This window comes from Eptatretus burgeri, chromosome 5, assembly GCF_056783735.1.
Source record: "Eptatretus burgeri isolate ZD-2024b chromosome 5, Ebu_testis_v1, whole genome shotgun sequence".
Classification (NCBI taxonomy): Eukaryota; Metazoa; Chordata; class Myxini; order Myxiniformes; family Myxinidae; genus Eptatretus; species Eptatretus burgeri.
This window is the reverse complement of record NC_140965.1, coordinates 110,618,442-110,628,158: the sequence shown is the minus strand read 5'-3', so window position 1 is coordinate 110,628,158 and position 9,717 is coordinate 110,618,442. Positions and strand designations below refer to the sequence as shown.

The window sequence follows — 9,717 nt, the reverse complement described above, 5'->3', positions numbered from 1 at the left end:
GTCATATGCTGGATACGTCGAAAAATTTTCAAACTGCTGAAATTTTTTCGGCATACTACGACGTATGCCAGCGTGCTTCAGCATGCTCTTAACGTATGGAAAACTCATCCATAACGTATTCGACGTGTGCCAGCCTATTCGGCAAATTTTTCATACGTCGGCATATGCTGGCTAAAACGTCAAGGTGTGACAGCAGCTTGACACTTCGATGTCTAGTGCGGTTGTGATTTGAATCGTCGAGCCGCAGCCTTTTAATAGGCTACGCCCACGTGATCGTCGGCGATATGCTGCCGCGCGCTATGCATAAGTTAGACTATCGTTGGGCATAGGTTGTGAATGCCGACAACACGCTCAGCATTCGTTGGCATAAGTTATCTATATGTTATTGAAACGTTCTGTGTACGTTACCAATACGTTATGCATACGTCCAACACTGGAAAAAAACATCAATAGTTCAGCGAACGCCAGTGTTTTACATGCATTTTGAAACCTTGCCATACGCTGGCTAAAACGTCAAGGTGTGACAGGGCCTTGAGACAGCATAGAGGCGAGTGCGCATACTTCTTGGCCATCTTGCCAGCCCTGAATAGGTTTCAGCTCCTATAAATCACTTAGCGGCTTAAACATTACATAATAAAGACTTTCAATAGTTTCATAATAATTTCACCATTTGCACAAAATACATCAGTACTGTCCATCAGGAAAACGGTTGACAATGTTTGTGGTTAACAAAATGGATAAATTGAGTGATATGATGTTGTGGAGCTTAGGAAATGTAAAGATAGTAAAACGGCAGGAAATTTAATTGTTCACAAGAACTAGACAGGATCAGCGTTAAGGCGATGCAATTGAGGGGTCATTTAAAATTTGCTTTGTTTCTGTAAATTGCTGGATATTGTATGGAAATGAATTAATCAGTTTCTGCTTTATGAAAGAAACTCTGTAATGTTCTCTTCCCTTCTTTATCCTGTGTTTGTAAAACTTTCACAAAAGAAAGGGGGCGATTCGAGCATGTATCATGGCATAACCAGATGCTCCCATCCACTCTTAATCATTTTTGAATGCTAAAGACCTCAATGCACGTTTCAGAAAGAGGAGGCCATTGTGTGCCAGTCCGCTTGTTAATTTATTAATTTCCATATGCAACATGGCTTTTCCCTCATATACATAGTCTTCCTCTAATGACTGAGGTTGAGAAAGTGTTGCTGGATCTAGTAACCACAGGTTAAATTATGTCCATCACCCTGAGGTCGGTTGAGACATCTCCTTATTTCAAGATGCATATCATCATGGTGTCTTTGGCACACCAGCCAAAAAAACAATGGAGATGTTCTATTTATAGACTAAAACAAGTTTGATTCATCACATTATTCTGCCAAAAACTTGCCACGAATACTTGCCTTGGAGATTAAACTGATAAATTTGAGACACAGTTCCAGCATCATACAAGTATCACAAAAGCTCTGTGCTGAGGTTTCACTGTACTCTCAAAGGATCCCCTTTCAGGCACTGCTCAGTTATTTCCAAGGCTAAGTTGCTGAAGACCCTTGTGAGAAGGACCACGGTCTTATTGAATTTAACCATGTAAGTGTCCCCCCCCCCCCTTAGATCAACTGGAACCCTTGTTGATGGAGGGCCTCATCTGGGAGATGTTGAAGCTGAAAGCACCAGATGCTCCTCTTTGATGCAGTTACTGGAAAAATCCATGAGTAGTGAAGTTGGGCAGGGCATCAGGTAAGGCTAAAAAAAAAAAATTGTTGCATTGGCGTAACGGGTCACTGAAAAATAGGGTAGGTCGGTCGGGATCTTTTTTTTTTATTTTTATTTTTTTCCTAATAAATCCCTCCCAAAATCTCCCCCGGCTCGAGTACCACCCTTTTTGTCGGCGGGTTCTGTCCGAAACACTTCCGGGTTTTTGCGATCGCGATCGCAATCAACAAGATACTTGAAAACGATAGCAAAACAACAAAAATAGCAATAAAATAGGGTCGGCAAAATTTTTCGATAGCAAAAAAACAAAAAAAAAAATGTAGGGTCGGCGGAATTTTTAGGGTCGGGCGGGTTACGCCAATGCAACATTTTTTTTTTGTTGGCCTAAGCTACACTCGTTTATAGGTAACTTTAAACAAGGCCAAAATCAAGGAAATACATTTTTATAACAACGGAACACATGATCATCTTACTTCGTGCTTTGTCGAGATATATAAAAATGGCAATGTGGAGAATTTTCTCAGATCATTGACTTGGTTGCCTGTTGATGTGAAGCATTATCGTGATCAGTGGGTAACCAGGTGAATCATATCCACATATCCACATATCGTTTATCCTCTCTTGGATTACTGCAACTCACTGTAATTTCCTCCACGATCCTCAACACTATAGAAACAAAAAAAGCTAGAGAGTTCACACAACACCTTACCCCACGAAGTGTTCAAATATATCATTCAATTGAAATGAAATAAAGATTTTAAAGGTCGTATGAAAAAAAATCTTCTGAAGTTTAGCACCATTGATGGGGTCTAACACAGCACCTTATTTAACACGTCCAAGCACTACTAAACAGGAGGGTTTTGAAAGTGTCAAAAATGAGATTTGTGTTCGACAGTGTTTAAGTATATCCAGTAATTCAATTGAAGAAAAATAAGGATTTTAAAGGTCGTTGAAAAAAAAATCCAGAAGTTTAGCACTGTTGATGTAGTGTCTTTTACACCTCCTTATTTAACACGTTACATGTGCTCTTCGTGCCTGTTGTTTGTGTCCTTTATAACGTCCTTAAAAATAGTAAGTTTCCTGTTCAGAATGATTTTCAATTTTGTTTCACTGCCAGACAAGCAGACGGAGTAAAAATCTTATCTTCCTCCCCTATGTGCATGCACGATTGGGACAAATTCAAAGCGAGGTACTGCTAAACGGCAAGTTTATTTTCCGATTCATGTTCAAAATATAGCATTCAATTGAAATCCAGTTGTTCCTTGATCATAAACTGACGTTTGTGGATGGGACAGACGGACAGACGTGAACGTATTGCTTAACCCTGCCTTTAGCTTCACGTGTGCAGGGCAATAAGTTAGGGTGACCTTTTCTCTCAAAGCCTTCCACTTATTGAGATGATGACGACCAACAACGTATTTCAAGCTCATACATTTGATCACATCTGTCCAATCCTCAAAAAACCTTAGTGGACTCCAGTACACCAATGTATAGATATTAAAAAATTGCTGATGGCGTTCGAAGATATAACTAAAATGGTTCCTGTCCACTTTTCTTTCCTAATCACATCTTGCATCCCTGGAACAATTATCCAGTGTAGCAAAGGGAATCTCCTGCTTGATCCAGATGCCAGGGTGAAGCTTTTTGTTCATCGAGCTTGTTCAGCTGAGCATCCTCAATTGTAAAACTTGCTGTCTTTCCAAATTCGAACGAGTTTATGAATCAGAGTTTTTAAATTTCTCGTTAGATGCCAAATTTTTAACTGTTTGAAATTTTAAAGATTTTTTACTTTTCCTTCTTTGTGAAGTGCTTTCAGATTTTGTTTTTAAATGTAAAGTGCGCTGTAAGAAGTTGAGTGGTTCGTTCAGCAACGCTTATGCAGCACCTGCTAGTTTATGTCACATCTGCGAGAGTTGGCTATGCCGCTGACAGTGTAGATTAGGGCAGGGATCGAGAATTTGGCTAAGGTACGAGAAAATTATTTTCTTTTCTTTGGTGAACAACATTATTTGCTCAAGACAGGTTTTACTACATGGTATACAGTATGTGTGTCTAACTTGTGTTTTTAGCAATCTATTCAGTACAGATCTCTATTATTAGTGAATGATGTGTAGCCAAGTTGTGCGCAACCTACGAATCCAATTAATGATATAGCTCACTCTGGGAACCGACGTGCCTGTTGTATGCTTGGGAGTGCATTTGCAAGACCACAACGATATTATATTGATAACTGACGTCATAGGTCACACAGGCGTCCATCTGTCCCATGTTCTATACAGAGCATTGGTGCTGCTGAAGCAGTCTCCTTGGCTATTGGGCACAATCCTGGACGGATCATCACTCCAACACAGGATACCAGCAAGCTGGTACTCATTTTTCCGACTTGGGAAAGATGACAAGCTGAGTCAACCCCACCTGGTATTAATTAAACTTCCGAGCAGGATTTGAAAACTCAGGAACCAAGGATCCCAAGCCCACCACCCAAAGCATTAAGCCAACACCAGGCGTATGATGCATTATATATGCACATAAGCCATGCACATGTTTTTGCTTCATGTATGTACACCGGGTTATTTAAAATATCACCGGTAGGGGACATGTATTGCAAAGAAATTCTTGCATCCATCTTGCATTAACTCTTCTTGTTAATAGGTCCTGATTAAAATCACCCTGGAAAACCCACATGGGTAATGCTTGCAGCAAACCTAATTAATGGAAAGAAGGGTACAATTCTTATTAACACCACCTAAAACCCTTTCATTTCAGAACACCCATAAAAAAAAGAACACACACATTACACTTTGCATTAAGAGAAATGCCACTGCAGCAATAAGCATCAATGGGCATTAATCCTTCTCGAAAAGAGCAGTGGAAAGAGAAACAGCAGAAAAGGACCAAGGCTGGCACGTCAACAGCAGAAGGATCAAAATCGGAAAGACTAAGTTTGGCACATTGTCTGTGGACCTATCTGGATGTTACTCAATCTTTTGACGTGCCGGGATCAATGAAGAAATGCCACGAGCAAGCGGGAAAGACTCCAAGCCATGCACATTCTGGACCAGATAAAAGGTAGGCACATGCCAGTGAAGGGCAGAGATGTGGGAGCAAGGTACTGCACTGCATTGGGAAGGGGCAGAGCAAGGTTGGGACAAAGAAAAAAACGAGAGGGAGAGAGAGAGAGAGAGAGAGAGAGAGAGAGAGAGAGAGAGAGAGAGAGAGAGAGAGAGAGAGAGAGAGAGAGAGAGAGAGAGAGAGAGAGAGAGAGAGAGAGAGAGAGAGAGAGAGAGAGAGAGATAGCGATGAGGGCACTGAGGGAGTACCACAAAGGGGTCCGGAGCGATGCCCAAGATGGAGCTTTGCCCAAGTGCATTGTTGGCTGCCTGTATGGCCATGTCTAAGCAGGAGGTCAAATGCCGGTTGACTCTGTCTGCAGGAGGTTAATTGCCTTCATGTGTCTCTAACCAATGCACTAATGGTTTTCACGCACATCTCCTCATCTAATGGGCCAGGCTTAATGGCAGAGCTGAGCTGTTCAGGGAGTTGAGGCGTAAATGTGCACATGTGCTGAGGGTGGACAAGGAGGCCTACATGCGAGGAATCTGTGAGGGAGTAGAGCGTCACCTGTGGTCAAATGATTCTCGTCCTGCTTTCAGGGGAATTCACGCATTGAATTCCTCCAAGGCCGTCCCTCCGTGTATTGCAGTTAGAGCAGAGAGTGGTAGGCTCTTGACAGAGGAGTCCAAACTGAAGCCCCGCTGGGATGCTTACTTTGAGCGGCTGCACCAGGCTGACCCACCAGCTGTCAAGTCGGATGTCAGGGATGTTACTATCCCTATTACTAACCCTCCAATCAACTGTGATCCACCTTCGTTTGTGGAAACACAGCCTGCCCAAAGCTGGTGGAAATGCTGCACTCATGTCGTTGCATGCAGTTCTATGCTCTGCCTGGAACACGGCATCATCTCAACTGACTGGAAAAGGGGCCTTGGTATCCTTCTCTGGAAAGGAAAGGGTGATCGCAAGGATTGCACAACTACCGAGGGATGACGCTGCTCTTAGTGCTGAGCAATGTCTTTGCTCAGATAATTCTTGAAGGGGTGCGCCACCATATGCTTGAGCACCAGTGCCAAGAGCAGTCAGGCTTTCCACCAAAGATGTCAACTATTGACCGTATCCTTGTTCTTCGGGTCCTCACTGAACGCAGATGAGAGTTTCGGCAGGTGCTGCTTGCAGCCTATGTTCATCTCTGTAAAACTTTTGACGCAGTGAATCCTTTTCTGGAAGGATGCCCTTTGGAGGATTCTTGGTGTTCGCGGGTGCCACCAAAACTGATCAATCTGATGTCTGAACTATACTCTGGTACTGAGAGTGCTGCGAGATATGGTGATACCATCTCTGACTTTTTTCCAGTTGTTGCTGGAGATTTCAGGGGTGTGTACTGGCCGCCACACTTTTCAGCTCTTGTATGGACTGGATTCTGGGGAGGAAGTCGGAGAGATCAAGCTGCCGTGCATCGTTTGGGAATGTTAAGATCTCTGACCTTGATTTCACAGATGATGCAGTCGTCTTTGTGGAGACTTTAGATATCCTTTTGGGGGCCCTCCAGATGCTGAATGAGGAATTGGAGCCACTTGGTTTATGGGTTTCCTGGGTCAAAACTAAGATCCAGGCTTTCAATGAAATCTTGCATGTTGCTCTTCTCGCTGTACCTGTTTGTGGCGAGGATGTTGAGGACACGGAGAGATTCACTTCCCTTGGCAGTGATATTCATGTCTCTGCTGAATGTGAACAAGAGGTCAATATAAGTCTGGGTCAGGCCTGGGGAGTCATGGATTCACTGGATCATGGGGTGTGACACTGTCAGTACCTGTGCAGAAGGACAAAATTCCAAGTCTTCATATCCTCACTGCTTCCAGTCTTGCTCTATGGATGTGAGACTTGGATTCTGACCAGGGATCTGAGACAGAGACTTAATTCCTTTGGTACCAGGTCTTTTTGGAGAATCCTTGGCTCTTGCTGGTCAAAGCTTTTCTCCAACGAGCGGTTGTTGAGAGAGACTCAAATGATATTTGTTACCTGCATAGTCCGTGAGCGTCAACTGTGGTTGTATGGACATGTGGCTCGTTTTCCTAATGCTGATCCTGCTCACCTGATTCTCTCAGCGAGGGAGTCTCATCAGAGGAGGAGGCCAATGTGCCGACCATGTGCCTCCTGGTTGCAGCAGGTTGATCAGCATTTCAGGTAGATGGGGATGGGCCAGGCATCTGCATGGGGGAATGGCCAGAAGGAGGCCCCTGGAGTACCAGCGGAAGGTAGATGCAGCGATGCGCTGCTCCAGTGCATGCTCCCATACCTGACCTGACCTGACTGTTTCTGCTGCCATTACCTTTTCAGGGAGACTATTCCATGCATTAACTACACTCTGAGTGAAAGACCCCTGCATTACTGCCAACTTAACTTTCCTCTTCTTTACTCTCAGACTATGGCCTCTGGTCCTATCACTGTCTACTCTGCTGAATAATTATTCTGCACTAATTATATCTATCTATCTTCTTCTTCTTTCGGCTGCTCCTTTTAGTGGTCGCCACAGCGGATCATCCGTTATCATCCGCATAATGATTTGGCATAGGTTTTATGCCGGATGCCCTTCCTGATGCAACCCTGGTCACCTCTTACAACACAGTGATATGGTACACCTAATTCTAACCGGGGCATACACCGGGCCCAGTGCACTGGTACTCACTTTGCCAACCTCGGAAGGATGACAGGCTGAGTCAACCTCCTGGTGTGTATTAATTCAAGCGGCCAACGGGGATTGAACTCAGAACCTTTTGGATCCCAAGCCGCTACCCTAACCACTACGCTAACACCAGGCTAATGCACTTCATGATTTCACAGATTTCACATGCTGTACTGCTTGCTGTACTGCTCGCTGTACTGCAGTCCCACATGCTTGGTTGATTTTTATTTCTTTTATTACGATCCAGAACATGATTTTATTATTTTTTATGTAGAACCGCATTATGATTTTATCTACAACCAGATTTGGTTGGTGGCGTCATGGTTGGAGTATCCGCTCTGAGATTGGGAGGTCAATTATTCAAATCCATGGCTGAGTCGTACCAATGACTTTTAAAAGGGTATGTGCTGCTTCTTGCTTGATGTTCAGCATTTACAAAGAACAAAACATGGACAAACAACCATAGATTGGCAACCATTGCACAGGCCTTCCGTAGGCCGAATGGCCTCTTTCTACATTGAAGTTCCTTGGAAGGCAACTCAAATAACATGAATGTGCAGGTTAACCTGAACCTCTCAATGATGGTTTGCAGGCAAGTTCAGTGCTCAGATGCTTAAGTCTGAGTTTCTTAATTTGGGTTCATTTCCTAATCTCAGGTCATTTGACTACAAAGTGTCATCTTGGTGCATTCTAAGTGGTGCATTTCCATGAAGCTGGCTTTCTCATCTGTTAGCATTTCCTTGTGAATGTTAAAGATCACAGTATATTTTGAAGAAAAAAATTCCGAGCCATTCTGTGCAGGTACTCTGGCCAAATTTCACAAATCCTGCTTTATTAATGTCTGGCCAAAGACTGCTCTCGCTGGCTGGTCTCATTGGTGCCAGACAAGAACAAAAGTCATCACCAACCTTCAAATTATGAATCGAATAAATGGAGAATTGATGTTATTCATTCCCACATGTTATTATGATAATTATTTAAATGAAAAGTGCAACAAAAACCACAAAGTAACAAGTAAAAAAGACAAAATTTCATAGGCCCTGTTGTTTTAGTAATTTTGCTGTATGGAGTTAAAGGGCTCACCCAAAATTATGTACAACTAAAATGGCTTCACTCAATCAAAACAAAAGGAGAGAAGCTTGCATCATAACAGTTCAACCAAGCTCACACAGAATGTTTCAACTGCAACGATTTTGATTGATAATGTTAAAGTGTTAATTAGTGTTTTATTCCTGTAATTTTGTATAAGTATTAAAGTTAATGCTGCATGGGGTAGATTCAAGTGGCAAAGACACAATATAATAAATAAAGATAATTATAGGAATTTTGAAATAAGTCACTCCACTCTGTCCCACTCAAGAAAGTCTCCATACCTGGTAAAGTTCCGGGCTGACTGCAGTTTAACAATGGATCTACATAGGGTTCGAGTGGTGTGGGGAGGAGGGTAGGGAATGAAAGGTGGGGAGGGGGGGTGAGACTGAAAATGGAAAGCAATGATGTAAAGCAAACACGTTTGTAAGATTAGCGTGGTGATGGAAACCAGATGTTGAGTGACGACTCTACTTAGAGATCTCTCAGCCTGTTGACCTACGTCTTGTTCTGAGAGCGACTTTGTGTGAAATAGATCGCAAGGAAAAAGAAGTGAAAGGGACACTTGCTGCCTCTCTCACGAGAATCACCTTTTTATTAAATAAAGGCAAATAATAAGAACCAAACTTTTAGACAAACCTAAACTTGTACTTCAAACCAAAGAACAAAGTACATGGTCATGCAAAGCTGCAAAGTTTTTCGAGTGTATATATATATATATATATATATATATATATATATATATATATATATATATATATATATATATATATATATATATATATATATATATATATATATATATATTTACTTTTAGCAAAGAAGACTATGTCCTTCCTTCTCCAAAGATATGCAAGAAAATGTGAAATTTCCAAATCATTAACTTTATCTTTTTTTTACTGTTTGGAGAATTATATTGAGTGAATTTTTTGTTTTTTTAGCAACGTGCCAAAATTAATGAGCTTCATTGAGCTATTTGATTTAATGCATTAATTGTTGGACCTTGCGCCCTGTCCCCCAGAGGGACTGCCTATCCATAACGTCTGCCAGATCTGTGTCTATATTTTCGGAGGTTTCGCGAGGTGCTCTACAAGGAATCATAGCAAATCTGGTCAAAAATGGACGTTTAAAAACACACACCCAAGTTATAACGTTTGCGCAGACCCCGAACCGATGTA

At 42.2% G+C, this 9,717-nt stretch overlaps 1 long non-coding RNA gene across 1 annotated transcript in view; it reads right to left on the bottom strand.

Moving 5' to 3' along the window:
- Positions 1-8,867, bottom strand: part of LOC147027150 (uncharacterized) — a 15,545-nt gene extending 6,678 nt beyond the window's left edge. Inside the window, exon 1 of the long non-coding RNA XR_015058707.1 lies at positions 8,824-8,867. This is a non-coding gene — a long non-coding RNA (uncharacterized LOC147027150). The remainder of the gene's footprint in view (positions 1-8,823) is intronic.
- Between the last annotated feature and the right edge of the window lie 850 nt (positions 8,868-9,717).